The following is a 17,672-nucleotide window of genomic DNA, read 5'->3' on the forward strand; positions in this document are numbered from 1 at the left end:
GCGTCAGAGGGGGACGGGGTCATCCGGGAATGTCACAGGGTGGCCCCTCCCTCAGTTATAAAAGAACTGTCAATGTTCGGCAGGTGTCTTGCGTTTTTTGTTTTTTTTTTCGGTCCGTCGGCGGAGCAAGGGATTGCAGACCCCCACAACCACCGGCAAAGGGTTGGGGGGATGAGGCCCTTGTCCCCATCAACAAAGGGTCGTCTGGTAATGGACTGTGGGGGAATCCCATGCCATTTTTTTCAATGACTTTTATTTGTATTGCCGGGACCGACAATTCATTATAGCCGCAAGTTCTTTTAAATTACCTTTTTTCCTTTAAAAATTTTATTTTTCTCTCAGACTGTTCTAAACACGGAAAACATGCAGCATTTTACAAGCATACTATAGACACCCCCCAGGTATGAAAACACTTTTTATGAAAGTAAGCATATAAGCCTTTAAAACTAAAGTATTTAAAAATACTTCTGATTATTCATGTTCATGTCTCATAGACTATAACGGTGTACACATTTTTTGCCTGTTCACTAGACATGTGCATTCGTTTTCGTCCGAATGCATTTTCGTCCGAATTTCAGCTATTTTCGTTTTCGTTTTGACAAACGATAACGAAAGCACAAAATCCGAAAAACGAAAGATCCGACATAAATAAATGCTTTATTTTCGTTTTTCATTGTTACAACAGTTCGATATAGAATAGGAGATTCGACATGACTCTGACGATAACAATCTGTCTATAGAACCTGTGGTCGAATGTGCTTAACCTTACCTCTATTAGTCCAAGATTATATAGAGAAAATATTCGACAGAGAAAAAAGATTTGACAGAGAGAAAAGATTCTGCAAGTTACTGTCCTAAAAAGTGTTTGGGGACCCGGGTCCTGCCCCAGGGGACATGTATCAATGCAAAAAAAAGTTTTAAAAACGGCCGTTTTTTCGGGAGCAGTGATTTTAATAATGATTAAAGTGAAACAATAAAAGTGTAATATTCCTTTAAATTTCGTAGGGGGGGGGGTTGTCTATAGTATGCCTGTGAAGGGGCGCATGTTTCCCGTGCTTAGAATTGTCCCTGCACAAAGTGTCATTTATGCAGGAAAAAAAGTCCTTTAAAATCACTCGCAGCTATAATGAATTGTCGGCTCCCGTAATACAGAGAACACTCATTGAAAGTCATTGATAAAAAAATAAAAAAATAAATAAAAAAATAAAAAAGCGTGGGGGTCCCCCAAATTCAATTTCCAGGCCCTTCAGGTCTGGTATGGATATTAAGGGGAACCCTGCCTCAAATTTAAGAAAAAATTTGAAGTGGGGTTCCCCCTAAATATCCATAACCAGACCCTTCAGGTCTGGTATGGATATTAAGGGGAACCCCGCATCAAATTAAAAAAAAATTTGACATGGGGTTCCCCCTAAAAATCCATACCAGACCCTTTATCCGAGCACGCAACCTGGCAGGCCGCAGGAAAAGAGGGGGGGATGAGAGAGCGGCCCCCCCTCCCTCCTGAACCGTACCAGGCCACATGCCCTCAACATTGGGAGGATGCTTTGGGGGTCCGTGACCCCTCAAAGCACCTTGTCCCCATGTTGATGAGGACAAGGGCCTCATCCCCACAACCCTGGCCGGTGGTTATGGAGGTCTGCGGGCGGGGGGCTTATCAGAATCTGGAAGCCCCCTTTAACAAGGGGACCCCCAGATCCCGGCCCCCCCCCTGTTTGAAATGGTAAGGGGGTACAAAAGTACCCCTACCATTTCACAAAGAAAGAGTAAAAAATGGTTAAATAAAACAAACACACTTTTGAAAAATTCCTTTATTAAAAATAAAAAAAAGATTCCAGCGGCGGTAATCCACTCTTGCTATCCAGCGACGGACGGTCAGCTCTCCATCGATGTCTAATGTCATCCAGCGCAGCGCAGCATCCTTCTTCTGTCTCCGTGGAGGAGACACTACAGACATTCCGGCGGCTTGACGTTTCTTATATAGGGTGGGCGGGGCCACCCGTCACCTGACCCCGCCCCCCTCTGACGCAAGGGGAAACCCGGGGTTCCCTGTGACGTAGGGGTGACCCGCACCCCTCTGATGTAACACAGGCAGGTTTCCGTTACATCAGAGGGGGGCGGGGTCACCCATACGTCACGGGGAACCCCGGGTTTCCCCTTGCGTCAGAGGGGGGCGGGGTCAGGTGACGGGTGGCCCCGCCCTCCGTATATAAGAAACGTCAGCGCCGGAATGCCTCCAGTGTCTCCGTGGAGGAGACAGAAGAAGGATGCTGCGCTGCGCTGGATGACATTTGACATCGATGGAGAGCTGACCGTCCGTCGCTGGATAGCAAGAGTGGATTACCGCCGCTGGAATCTTTTTTTTATTTTTAATAAAGGAATTTTTAAAAAGTGTGTTTGTTTTATTTAAACATTTTTTACACTTTCTTTGTGAAATGGTAGGGGTACTTTTGTACCCCCTTACCATTTCAAACAGGGGGGGGGCCGGGATCTGGGGGTCCCCTTGTTAAAGGGGGCTTCCAGATTCTGATAAGCCCCCCGCCCGCAGACCTCCACAACCACCGGCCACGGTTGTGGGGATGAGGCCCTTGTCCTCATCAACATGGGGACAAGGTGCTTTGAGGGGTCACGGACCCCCAAAGCATCCTCCCAATGTTGAGGGCATGTGGCCTGGTACGGTTCAGGAGGGAGGGGGGGCCGCTCTCTCGTCCCCCCCTCTTTTCCTGCGGCCTGCCAGGTTGCGTGCTCGGATAAAGGGTCTGGTATGGATTTTTAGGGGGAACCCCACGTCAATTTTTTTTTTAATTTGACGCGGGGTTCCCCTTAATATCCATACCAGACCTGAAGGGTCTGGTTATGGATATTTAGGGGGAACCCCACGTCAAATTTTTTCTTAAATTTGAGGCAGGGTTCTCCTTAATATCCATACCAGACCTGAAGGGCCTGGTAATTGAATTTGGGGGACCCCCACGCTTTTTTTTTTATTTATTTATTTATTTATTTTTTTATCAATGACTTTCAATGAGTGTTCTCTGTATTACGGGAGCCGACAATTCATTATAGCTGCGAGTGATTTTAAAGCACTTTTTTTCCTGCATAAATGACACTTTGTGCAGGGACAGTTCTAAGCACGGGAAACATGCGCCCCTTCACAGGCACACTATAGACAACCCCCCCCTACGAAATTTAAAGGAATATTACACTTTTATTGTTTCACTTTAATCATTATTAAAATCACTGCTCCCGAAAAAACGGCCGTTTTTAAAACTTTTTTTTGCATTGATACATGTCCCCTGGGGCAGGACCCGGGTCCCCAAACACTTTTTAGGACAGTAACTTGCAAATTAGCCTTTAAAATTAGCACTTTAGATTTTGAACGTTGGAGTCCCATAGACTTTAATAGGGTTCTAAAGTATGCTATATAGTTAGCTCCGTCGAATCTTCCTATACATTCGACAGACACCATAAGCCTTCAAAGACAGATTCGACTGTAATTCATGTGGATTTTCGGACGAATGCAATTTTTGAACGAAAAACGAAATAAATAAAAACGAATTTCGGGAGTAACTAAATAAATTAAGTTTTCAGACGAAAACGAAATTCCGAAACAAAATATTTTACTCTGCACATGTCTACTGTTCACATGTTCTGCTGCAAACCGAACTGGGGAGTGTTGGGCTCATCCCTAGCAATAGATCGTCTAGGTAAGCCAAGACTGTTTATGCCCTGTGCCCTTAACCTAGCTCGAAGTGGGACTAGCACTTTTGTGAACACTCGGGTGCTGTATCTGGCCCGAAGGGCAAGACTACAACCTGAAATGCTGTTGTTCTACTTCGAACCGCAGACACCTTTGGTGATTTGGAAATATACGGACATGCAGATATGCATCCCTGATGCCGATGGACGGCAGAAGTTTTCCACCTTGTAGGATAGAAACTACTGATCTGATCGACTCCATAGAAAGGAGGCGATTTTCAGTAACTGAATTTGATTCTTTTAAATCTGAATGGATCTGTTGAATTTCTGCGTGGATCTGTACATGTACAGGAAACACATGAAAAAGGCAGTGAAGGTTTTAAGGACCCTAAGAAGAAACAGAAATATTACCTGACTGTACTAGAGGTAGCTTTAAAGAGGCATGAACAATTTCTGTAACAGATTTATACCAGCAATCTCTCAGATTGCGAGGCTGAAAAAAGGTTCAGCTTCAGTTGTCTCCACTGCAGAGGAGTAATCAGTTTGCCTTTCTTCCTGATCACCTGAGGGTAACCCCTCATTCTCTACCCACTGTTCCCTTGATAAGGGATCTAAGGTTGGGGAGGGGGATCTAACACGCTTCCTATCCTTGGATAGCGCATGCGGTTAAAGTCACAAATTTTCATGAGGAAAAATGCATTTTCAATCATGTATACAGGGGTTGAATGTTTTCTCCTCTAGAGTCTGACAGTGGAGGCCATCGCCACTGCCTAGAGGCAGCTGTCCCTGGCGCAGGGGAAGGAGTCCATTTAAATAAAAGGACGTTTATACCTTCTTTTGGGCAACAGAGTATCCTTCCTGCTAGAAATCATTTGGATGTATTTTTCCTGTACTAGAAATGCCTGTGTACACCCTTTGCGTGTTCCTGCGCTCCTGTATCCTGTGGTAGACGCCTCATTCAGCTGCTCTGGTAGATATCTTTAGTGATGAGAGCATCAGCCTTTAAGAACTCTCAGGTGTAAGCCTGATTGCCTGTGCACCGTGTGCTTCCATGAGGATGCTGAGTCTGCATGTGGCGCCAACTGCTTTAGCCATGCCCCTTCCATTGGCCCACCCCCCTCTTCTTTTCAAAAGAAAACCTCAGCTCTCAGACGGCACAGCCTTCAGGTCTGAGACACAGACCCGAAGGAGGAGAAGAGGCTACAGCCGCCATGTGGTGTTTCTATCTTCTCCCTATCCGAGAGAGCCTGGCTTCCTTGCATTAAATAAAGGCAAGTAAAAACATAAACAAATGTTTATCTAGAAAAAGCCACCCAGCATCCATCGAGGGGGGGGGGGGGGAGTGCGGGCCATCGGGGGGTTCTTTAACAGTTTGAGGCTTACTAAAAAGTCAAACTGCTCCAAAGATTATAAGCTGTAATTAACCTTGACTGTACATGTACCCCCAGCCCCTTGGTTTCCCCACTTGGGGGGAGAAGAGATAAGAACCCCCTGCTGCTGCTAGGACTCACCACGCCGTTGTAGCTGGACACAGAGCTGCTTAAAGGGTATCTGTATTCTTACTCCCTCTAGAGGAGACTTTAAGGCATTACAATATTAATATGAAAGAAAAGTCATAGGTGGACTTTGCAGTTCCAAAGCTTTTCTCTTACCTTTTCCTCGCTGGAGGATACTGCTGTGTCCCATGATGTACAATAAAGAAATTGGCAATTGTGCGGTCATGCAACACTGCATAACGCAAATTAAATATATATATATTTTCACACAAACAGAGCTTTTTTTTGATGGTATTTGATCACCATGTGTATTTTTAGTTTTTGCTATATAAACTATTTGCTACACGATTTTGGTAAATAAAAAATAATACGTTGGTTTGAGTGAAAGTTATAGTGTCTACAAACTATCCTGTATATTTGGAAATTGATCAATCCTGATGTACTGATCTAATTTTTGAGGCCCTTAAATCAGTACACATAGCCCCCAAACAACCCCTTTTTGGCAAGTCTGCGGTATTTAGTAAGAGGCATGACAAGTTTATTGAAGTTGTATTTTTTTGCTACAATGGGTGGGCGGAAACTGGTTAATGAATGGATGTTTGCACTACCTGACTACACACTAGTATGCTTTTACCTGTATATCAATAATACACACACTATCGCCCTCATACCTATGTATCACCACTGCACTTATTTTCAACACTAAATGAATCTATAATCCCCAGCTGCCACTCTAAATAAACAAAAATGTGTGCAATATTCCTTACAAACAATATGGAACAAGCGGTGCTAAATACTAAAAACGTATACACTGTTAACCACGCAGTGTAAGCAATAATGTAGCCAATGAATTAACAAAAATATACAGTGAATCAAAACAAATCTATCTATAAGTGTAAACACCCTGTGAAGATAAATGAATATCAAAATAGCAATAACTTAGTGAGTAAATACAAACTATAATGTCCAAATTAAATGACAAAAAAAAGTGTCCATCTCCTAATCACATAAATTCATATCAGTAACAAAATTAATAGAAAAAGCTCATATCGGTGAATACATTAGATGGGGACCACCAGTGAATCACACATAGTGATAATAGAGAAAATTGCTCCCAGGAACACTCCTCCACCACACCGCAGTGTCTGTGAATCCAATCCCCTTATGTTCTCACACTCACCAGCTGCATATGCCTTACACTTTCGTGTTTGGCTGAAATCGCTTTGACCCTCTTTTCATGAGGGGGAAATAGAGATCTCTAAATTACAGTTAAAGATAGGTGCACATTCCTTTGGTTGTCCACATAATGAGCTCCACATGCAAATGAAAGAGATTGCTTTCGATAGTGTAATAAAGTCACAAACTTTTATTCACACAATAACTCTCTGCATTACACTCACATGTGAACTCAAAAACACGCCATAAGATTTAAACTCCACAACACTTCATGCATCTGTCACTGGATAATGGATGGCGACGGCGGACCCAGGGCATATGAGACTGCAAGATAGTATCTCACCACTCTTTATCCCCGCACCCGTTATAAACCGACCAGTGTGTGATGGTCAGCATCCCATACCTTACTCAAATAATTGCCAAGTAGCCATGCCCTGACATGTTTCGTCATACAATGACTTATTCATGAAATTCAACAATTAACAGTGTATACATATTTAGTATTTAGTGCCGCTTGTTCCATGCTTTTACCTATGTCTGTTATTAGACATGGTTTATACATCTGGCACCACAGGGCACACAGGAAACTATTGTTTCCTATGTGTCCCATTCACACTGTGGAGCAGCTTAGTGCTGCACTGCAGCATGCCGAGATAAAATGCAGACATGCTGCATTTTATTGCAGTGCACTGGCCTGGATCGCACTACAGTGAATGAAGTGTATGTTTTGTACACTTCAAATAAAGCTGATACAAAAAAAAGGGAACATGCTGTGTGCTGGATCCCCTAGCCAGACAACAATGCAGAGCAGCTGGAGTGCTGAATCACTCCGGCTGCTTTGCGATTTACGGTCAGCAGCAGTGTGAATTCACCCTAAAGTTTTGTCCAAACCTTGGCTGTTTGGATGTATGCTGTTTGGATTTACCCATTTGGTGTAAGCTGAATGTCATGTATAATAGCAGAATTACTTTCTGTAATATACATACTGTAACAGCTTCCCACTGTCAATAGTTGTTAAGGATGCCGACTTTAAACCACCAGTGACATCACTCACCTCCATCCATGGCTGGGAATCCTCAATCATGTAAGCAAAGGACCTGGGGATAGTAAAAAAAACAAAAAACATGTGAGTATTCCCCCATAATTCTTACCAGGTCCTTCGGGAATGGTATGATTTTTAAGGGGGACCCCATGCAAAAAAGAAAAAAAAAAGACATGGGGACCCATGGAGGGAGCTGGGTACACTATAACAGGTACTATTGAGGAAAGGCAGGAGAGAGCACAGGAAGTTGTCTGCTCACAAGATTTCTGGCCAGATCAACAAATATTTTATGAGAAATACAGGCAGATACTTCTTCATGCTATACCAACAGCGAGGCATGTGCGTGGCCCCAAATGTATTCTGCAGCAGGACAATCACTCCAAACACCTCACACCTGCCTAAACTTTTGCACAGTATATATGTATAAAAACTGGCAAAGGTGACCGGCAAGTACTGTAACCATTAAATATCAATGCTTCAAAACATCCAGCAGGCTGGAGCACAGAGCTTCCTGCTTTGTCTTTACTTAAATGTACATGTCAGAAGGATAAAAAAAAAGACAATTCTGGGCATCACTTCGCTTTCTCAAGTTCAAAAGTCACATTCAATCCATATTTGACCTAAAAGGGATTATTTTCCATAAAAAGTGTTTTTTCACTTCAATCCACATTGTATACGTCTACATTTTATAAAAAACTGAAATCTTAAACACATAAAAAGGCCTCAAACACAATTTTTTTTTTTTTTTTTTTTACTTTTGTAGCTGTATAACATTGCTGTTACTTCTGTTTTTTTTTTATATAATTAGCACTTTGAAAAATCCTGTTTCTTACTGGGACAAGAATAATTAATTTAAGCAGGCTCTTGTCTTTTTTATGAAGAGTAATTATAAAGAAATATTATCCAGCTGCACCTGTTTTTATTTTTATTTTTTCAAATTCTCTGCTTGCCACAGCTAGCAAACCAAATCATTTATTGATGAGAACAGACATCTTTTAGAAGGCTCTGTGAAAAGCACTTTCGTTTTTCCTACAGCAAAATTTATTCTCCTTAGACAGATGAGAAATCTTCAATTAAAACATATGGTGGCTCTACATGGCTTTTGGCATCATCAACCGTGGAGGATCGTTTTGTTTTTTGTCAGGTGTTTTTAATTCGACTGTTGCTTGTGAGACTCACATTTGCCAAATATTACTCCACAATCTTCAGCAACAGTCACACAATTTAGTTTGTAAACACAAGAAGTCATTTTAATCTTTAGTTTACCTTTCTGCTATATTCTGTGCCAACATCTCTTGATGTTCTCCTCCTGATTCAGTTTTTTTTCTGTGTTTTCTGGTGTGAATATGTTTGCAGATAAAGGAAAGTCCTCACTGAAAGAAAAATCATTAGGGAATTACTGCTTAAAGTTTTTAATTTATTGGAACAGGTGTGGAAGACTGCCAACTGTTTATTGGTGTCTATAGTTCCATTCAGGGGGGCTTTATCCCTGTTTTTGTACTGATGACCATTGTCACAAAAATTGGAATGGAGGCAAATCCAATGTCATTGTTGTACATATTAAAAGAGGTTAAGGGACATTTTCTAATGGGGACACCTGTTCCAGGGACTATTGTTTGGGGCTGTGTTCACACTGTTCACACTTTTCCCATGCAGTGCACTGCAGTACTACAATGCACATGGGGACCATTAGTGTATTACATCTATTAGCACAACTCAGCATCAATTCACATGCATTGCAGTGCACCACAACACAAAGTAATGGACTACTATGTATAGTGGTGCTCTTTGTTGCTAAACATAGTGCTGGGTCATCTTCTAGACTAGGCATCACAAAATAGCGGCTGCGATTCACGTGTAGACTGAGTGACAGCTCTGCCCAGGCCACCGTGGCCTCGCCATTCAGCTGCCTGTGTCTCCTTTCTTTCCCATAACCTCTGACCAAACCCTCCAGCAACCCCCTACTTTGGCAAGCTGTAAAGCCGACACTGTCATTTTCAACACAGGGAAGAGTGCAGGAGTTCCGGCTGGCCTGGACAGAAGGTCAGAGCAGCCCAACTCCTCGACTTAACCAGCAGTGATAGGCCCCTAGGGCGGTAGCAGCAAACAGTCACCCACTAGCCATAAGGAAAAGTTGGAAAGTGTACACTCTTCTCCCAGACCTTATGTACCCCCAACCCTTCTGTGTAAGGTAGGACTGGGTGGGGTGTAAAGGGGGACATTGTTGTCTAAAGGGAGAGCTATACTCTATAGGGGCTGTAATGTAAAGTTGAGGACTGTGATGTAAATGGGATGGGCTGTAATGTAAAGAGATACTGAAGTATGAAGGGGGTACTGTAATGTGTAGGGGTAGCTTGATATGTAAAGGATGGGGGGGCTGCATTGTAAAGAGTGGCACTGTGATATAAGGGGGGAGGGGGGCTGTGATGTATATGGAGGGACTGTGATACAAAGCAGGGCTTGGATGTAAGGATGGGTGCTGTATTGTAATAGGGTTGTAATTTAAAGGGGGGGGGGGCTACAAAGGGTTGACAGGGATGTAATGTAAAGGTAGCTGTAATGGGTGGACTATGTTATAAAGGGTGGGCTTTATTGTAAATGGGGGTTGCATTGTAAAGAGGACCGTAATGTAAAGAGGAGCCCTATGATATAAGGTGGGCTGTGATATAAAGGGGAGCACTGTGATGTAAACGGAGAGACTGTGATACAAATGGGGGGCTGTGATGCAAAGGGGTGTATGATGTGAAAGGGCTCTGTGATGTAAAGCAAGACTGTGATGTAAAAGGAGGAACTGCAATATAAAAGGTGGGGACTTTGATGTAAATGGGGGCTGTATTGTATAGGAGGGGCTGTAACATAAAGAGGATAAATGTGATGGAAAGGGGGGCTGTGATATAAAGACACACCACTATGAAGTAAAAGGGGGCTATGATGTAAATGTGATGTGAAGGGGAAGACTGATGACACTGATGTAAAGAGGGGACTGCGATGTGAAGGGGGGAACAAGGACACTGATGTTAAAGGGGGGTTGTGATGTGAAGGATCTGAGTCACAGAACAAATATGAGATTTGGACCTCTGTTGGAAGAAAGTTTTACTGATCGGATCTCTGTGAATTTTAATTCATTACCCCTGTTCTAGACCATTTTGGTGCATTGCCAGCCCATTCATTTGAATAGGCTGCCTGAAAGCAACACGTGTTTAAATGCAAAAAAAATGCACATTAATGCACCACAACGAAAACAGAAAAGTGTGAAACCAGTAGAATTCCCCACATTTTAGGAGGTTTCCTGTAACTTGCTGTGTTGTCCTCTAGAACAAGAAATGAAAGGAAATTTCTTCAATTGTGCACAAAAATAAAATGGCAGAGGTTTTAAGCATTCACTACTCGGAAACAAAATAACACTTTAAAACCACCATACAGCTTTTTTTTAAGGCTAATTTTTGTTCAGTTTTTTTGTGAATTTGTACAGTGTAATATAATATTCAGAAATCCAAAAGGAGCAACAATGGTCAAATAATTGCACCAGTCCATATTTAAAGTTTATGTCCACCAAAATTGTGTGAGCTGACCATACATGGATCAAAATTTGGTTGATTCAGCAGGGACCTGCAAAATTCAGATCCATGTATGGGCACTGTGGTTGAACAGAAGTTGATCTCACTATTGCCTTATGTTAAGCCACCCTGTTGGAAACTTACTGTACGATCAATAGCTAACTCTATAGCCTACAGTGCTGATCAGTGTATTCTGAAAGAGAGGAAGAGTCGCTGCTGTCAGAATACAAAGGCACAGTAGGAGGATTCATATCAAGTGTGTGAATGAGGGAATCAGGTCAGTTTTTGTTTTGTTCAACCAGCCGGTGGAATGAAAAAAAAAGTGACTCATGTATGGCCAGCCTAAGTTTTGGTTATAGTTGGGAAAGATTAAAGTGCTTGTTAGAGTTTTACTGCTCTCTGGGTCTCTGTTAGAGAGATTTCCACTCAATTAGTGTTCCGTTGGGAGTCTAAAAGAAAAGTCATTCTATCCACTACATGAGATATTTTTTTTTTTTTATATCAAATATTTTTTTTATTAAGTGGAAGAAAATCATTTCATGGAATTTTGTTGAATCAGTTTATCACAATGACACATTTGTATCAGAAGTTAAAATGAGGTATTACACTAATAAATTCTTTAAATTTAACTGATTAGAATTGTATGACAAAAGGTGTGGTGTTTTCACTTCAAAACAGCATTATTTATTTTCCAGATATTTCATTTCTCCTTAAACATATTTATCATGCATATCTAACACTGAAATATGCATGAATTGGAATATAATTACAGTATGTTCTCTGCCAAACTGTCTTTCATGGAAAGGTTTAATATTCCAAGACTTTTTTTGTAGCCCATTAAAGTTGTTCATTGCCAGACTGGGAGATAATTTACTAAACTGCTATTTAAACAGTTGCTCATTGAAAATATTTCTTGTGGAACAAAAAAAAAAGAAAACATTTATGAATTTTTTTGTTTGGTTGCTGATGACCAGGAAATAATTAAGCTTCCCAAAGCACTGCATTTTCTTTGTTTTTATGCAGCAACATATTTGGTTAGGAAATAAGTGTGTTTCTTTATAATTTAATGAGGGGCACATCCGCTTACAGTATACCACTACGTGTAAAAAAAAAAAAAAAAAAAAAAGGGATAATAGGAAAAAAAAATCAGCACTGAATAATTCCATCCACAACCATCAACAATTTTTTGTTAACGCTCTTAGGAGGGTGGGCATGTTTTCTTCAAGTCTGTTCATTTGGGGATTTTTCTAGAAGACTTTTATTGTTTTACTTTTCAGAGTTAGATTTGTTTTTTTCTGGCTAGCCATTCAGGTGATACACACATCTAGTCACAAAGATTACCCCGCTGTTTCTTGATTAAACATTACTATAATGGTTTAAACCAAATTCAACAAACATTAAATAAGCACATAAATATTATAACCGAGTTGCAGTTTTTGGAAACCATATTCCTACTACTTACATTTGCATTTTTATTGAATCCCTCAGATAAATGTGATGCAGGGAACATGACAATGTAATCATGCTATGCTTGTGGTTTCTATTACATTTTTGTGTCTGTGTTCCAGGGAACTAATATACTGAGTAGGAATTTCACACTCATTACATTTTAAAAATAGATATATGGTAAAGCTAAGAAGTGATAATACATTTATAGAGTGTTGCCCTCTTCAGGGAGCAGGGGCGGGTATGCAAAATGACCCTATCCAAACAGAATATTGCACTAAACCTGTAGGTAAATCAGGGGAAGAGGGGTTTTAATAGTAAATTGGCAGTGCCTCCACCCAGGACAGGGTCCCTGTGAGCAGAGGGGATTCCCTTCTTGGGAAATTAACCCATGATCTAATCAAAGTAATTGGGAACAGAGAAAATACTGCAACCTGCATATAACATTAACCATAAGCATTATAAGTATATACTGTAGATATACATCCTTACAGATATAATATGAGCTTTATATGAGAAACGCCTAGTAATAGTACATACATCCAAGGTACAAACAAATCTTATCAGCAAAGGGCCCAACAAGAGTCCTAATGGAATTGCATATATATACACCAAGGTATATACCGTTCTTAATAAAGATACCTCCAGATGAATGTTGCAACAAAGTTCAGGTGCAGTGACCTCTGAGGATGCTCATAAAGCACAGTCCCTTTTTGTGTCACAGACTTGAAGATAAGCATTGATGGGGGAATCCCCAATTGTTTTCCAACCAGCCTGAAATGCAGCTTCTCGCCATTAGAAACTGTGATGTGGAATTGGAACTGCTATCTACTATCTATTTTGTGTCTTGGTCAGTAGTAGTTTATTTTTATTTTTCCATAGTTTCTAATCTGTCATGCAACCAGACCTCTAACTACCAGAAATTTCCAATAGATGCTTAACCTCCCTGGGGCTATGATTATTTCGGATTTTAGGTGCTAAAAGCGGTACAATTATTTTGCATGAAAATTTGGCGTTTTATATTGTAGTCCTGCAATTCTTAAGCCTCATACACACAATAGGACTTTGTACAAACTTTCCCTTGGATTTTTGTAAAAAGGGCGTCGGCCCTGAACTTGTATTGCATACACACAGCAGGACTTTTTCAGCCAACTTTCACCAAATCATGTGGTTTTTCTGCTCTTTACTGCCACCTTTGGTCAACTTCTGTATTGTTGTCTGATTTTTTGCATTGGTTCTGAGCATGCCTGTTTGTACTTTGTACAAAAGTCCTATGGTTTTCTGTACACACGATCAGACTTTGCTCCATCGGACTTTTGTTGCCAGAAAGTTTGTCCGTTCGCACAGCCAACAAAAGTCCGATGAAAACCAAAAAAGTTTGTCCGATGGAGCGTACACATGGTCGGATGTTGCTCCAAAACAGCTAATTTGCATGTTTGTTGTCAAAAAGTCTGATCGTGTGTATGGGCCTTTAGGAATAACTCCAATCTGTTCAAACCAGAGTCTAGCAGACATCCCGGGTATGATAAAGTTTGAAAAATAAAATCATAAAATATAATATAATAAATAACTATAAATAATTATACCAAATAATAATATACAAATAATAAAAATTATTCAATAATGTAATCAAATCAAAAACACTGAAATTTGCTCAGTTGTAGAATTGTCACTGTCATTACTTTTCAGTATTTGATGACGGATCTCCCCACAAATCGCTATCGCTCAATTCTGCGAGTGATTCCAATTTATTATCGCTGTTTTCTACCTGGTCTAAAACCATTTTTGATGTAAAGGGACAGTTTTGGTTGCTATGGACAATCTCCAGTTTCCAGGCATAAAGAACAGTTTTTATAATATAAAACTGCATACAGGACACTGGGCAGACCACTAGGGACAAAGGGGATGTGAAATAATTACATACAGCAATGTAATCTGTAAGATTACATTATACTGTATGTATACTGTGTGTTTCACTTTTTGAATTTGGCGGCGATCTCCGTCTCCGTGCGTCACAACGTTCGGAGGGAACGGAGATTGGCTCCATGATAGATCCGGCGGAAGACGAGCCGCTCTTACAGCGGGGGGACATCGCTGGATCCAGGGGAGAAGGTAAGTAAACCTCCTCCTGCATTCAGCAATGTGGTTCCGAGTATGGCTCGGGGTTACCGCTTTTGGTACAAAACTTCCACCCCGAGCCAGACTCGGGAATACCGCCAGGGGGGTTAACTTGGCTCTAGCTTATGCTGGTTATTAAGCCCTGAGCTAAAACTAGCTATAGAATCCCAGACCAGAAAGGACCAGATACCTTCTTATATCTTTTCATGTGACAATACTGAAGAAATTGCACTTTGCTACAATGTAAAGTAGTGAGTGTACAGCTTTTATAACAATGTAAATTTGCAAATCACACACAGAGTGGTACCGGTTTTGCTCAAGATTATCCCTGTATTTAGCACCATCCATCTTTCCCTCAACTCTGACAAGTTTCCCTGCCCCAACTACTTAAAAACATCCCCCCAGCATGATGCTGCCACCATCATGGGGATAGTGTTCTTTGGGTGATGTGTTGGGTTTGTGCCAGATATAGCATTTTCTTTGATGGCCAAAAAGTTACATTTTAGTCTCATCAGACCAGAGGACCTTCCTACATACATTTTGGGAGTCTCCCACATGCCTTTTCGCAAACTCAAAATGTGCCATTTTGGTTTTTACTGAAAGTAATGGCTTTCTTCTGGCCACTCTGCCATAAAGCCCAACTCTATGGAGAGTACGGCTTATTGTTGTCATATGTACAGATACTCCAGTCACTGCTGTGGAACTCAGTAGCTCCTCCAGGGTTACCTTAGGTCTCTGTGCTGCCTCTCTGATTAATGCCCTCCTTGTCCGGTCCATGAGTTTTGGTGTGTGCCCGTCTCTTGGCAGGTTTGCTGTTGTGCCTTGTTCTTTCCATTTGGTTATGATAGATTTGATGGTGCTCCTAGGGATCATCAAAGACTTGGGTATCTTTTATAACCTAACTCTGACTTGTACTTCTCAACAACATTGTCCCTTACTTGTTTGGAGAATTCCTTGGTCTTCATGGTAGTGTTTGGTTAGTGATTCCTCTTGCTTAGTTGTTGCAGCCTCTGAAACCTTTCAAAAAGGTGTGTATATGTAATGACAGTTCATGTGACACTTAGATTCCACACAGATGGACATAATTTCACTAATTATGTCACTTCTGAAGGTAATTGGTTGCACCAGAGCTTTTTATGGGCTTCATAACAAAGAGGGTGAATACATATACACATGGCGATTATCAGTTTTTAATTTCTGAAAAATGTTTTTATATATATTTTTCTAATTTTACTTCAACTTAGACTATTATGTTCTGATCCATCACATATAATTCAGATTAAAAAACATTGAACTAAAGGCTGTAATGTAACAAAATAGGTAAAAAGCCAAAGGGGGTGGATAATTTTGCAAGGCACTGTATATATTAAGAAAAATACATCTACACAAGATTAATACAGGCTAAAGTGTTCTAATTTCACCGCATTACATGTGTTACTTGTCTTTAATACACATCTCGCTACATTCTTGACTGCATCTGTCAATGAAGCCGCTTAGAAATATTATTATGCTCAAAAAACTTTGCTTGTGTCTGGGGATTTCAAGTGAGAATGTATTAAAAACAAATGTTATTTTACAGGGTTTTGTCAGTTTTATATTTATAGAATAATATTGCTTCCAACCACCATCTATCTCAGCAGTTCCGGTTTACTGCCAACTTTGCTTGGAAAGCAATAGTAAATTTACTTGGTGGTGATCATATTAGGGACAGCTTTGCTGTGAATAACAGTCGATATTTCATATACATGAAAACTGAAAGCTCACTTTGCCAGCAGTCCAGATATTATTGATCTAATTTAAGAAGAAAAAACAAAAAAATTTGACGTGCACATTGACATCTATTACCATGTATCTGCACTTTCAATTGGGTTTCTGTGTATAGTGATATCCCCGAAGGAGCTGTTTTTGTTTGTTCAGTCCGTTACTCTGCCTCTCAAACCCAAAGAACTGTCCCAGCCCCTCTGGCACACCTAGCGATGTGATTAATGGAATAACCCAGTAATAACACACACATTCAGTTCTGCTCTCTCAAGTTTACTTGGACTAGAGAAAAGTTTAAAGTAATATTAGTCAGCCATGTCTTGTATAAGTAGCCAGGACTTGGTTGAAACAGTTCTCAAAACAGTCAATAACACTATGCAACAATAAAAGAATAATAACAACATACACAGAATAAATGGACTCCCAAAAAATCGATTTATTGATGTAGAATACTTTGGCTAAAGTGGAACCCCAGGCTGGCCTATAGTACCTCCAATACACACACAATGAATTAATACAAACACCAGTGGCGTGTCCCCTTTAAGAGCAACAACAATAATGTTCTAGGAGCAAAGCTTTGCATTTGTTCTCTTCAATAGCATGCAGGAGCTCTGTGGACAAGAGTCCCTCCATGTAACAGGGTAATGAGAAGGAATGTAAAATAGCTGGTGCTGTGATATTGATTTTGGAAAAATGAACAATTGTGTATCTATCACAGGGTGGTGTCTGTGGATACACTGATAGAAAAAATGCCGCGTCCTAATTATCACTTTGTGAATATAAATATTTACAGGGAAAAGGGGAAATGAGGGAAAAAAAAAAATAAAAAAAGAAATGAAAGAACCTTCACACAAAAAGACCTCAAAAAAATGTGGGTTCAGTTGGACTTTTTAGGCATAAAGAAAGTTGTAAACACAACCGGTATGAAAAATAATTATTTCTATTTATTTAAAATAAAAAAGACAATTTAAAAAGAACAGGAAAAAGTTCAATTTCCCTTTTACACAAAAAAAGGGAAAAAGTTTCCTCCTTAAAATTGCACAATTAAGACCTAATTGACATCCTATCAAACATAATAACAACCTTTTCAAATTTCCAAAAAGGAAAAGAAAAAAACAAAGTATATATCTATACAAATGAGGGATCAAGGATATCAATCATACAGTCAACGGTTACATATATTTTTGGTGCTCTACATGTTTCGTGTCTACAATGACACTTCTTCAGGAGCTGATAATAATGTTCTGAATTCTAAGGAGAGAATATAAATGAGTAAAAGGAAAACAGATATATGTATAAAATACTAGAAAGAAAAAACATACATCTATAAACATTCGTATAAATAACATACATATATCCAACAAATTTCGTTAGGTCACCCAT

Source organism: Lithobates pipiens, unplaced genomic scaffold (assembly GCF_037356315.1).
Source record: "Lithobates pipiens isolate NorthernLeopardFrog02 unplaced genomic scaffold, aLitPip1_a1.2 Scaffold_16, whole genome shotgun sequence".
NCBI lineage: Eukaryota > Metazoa > Chordata > Amphibia > Anura > Ranidae > Lithobates > Lithobates pipiens.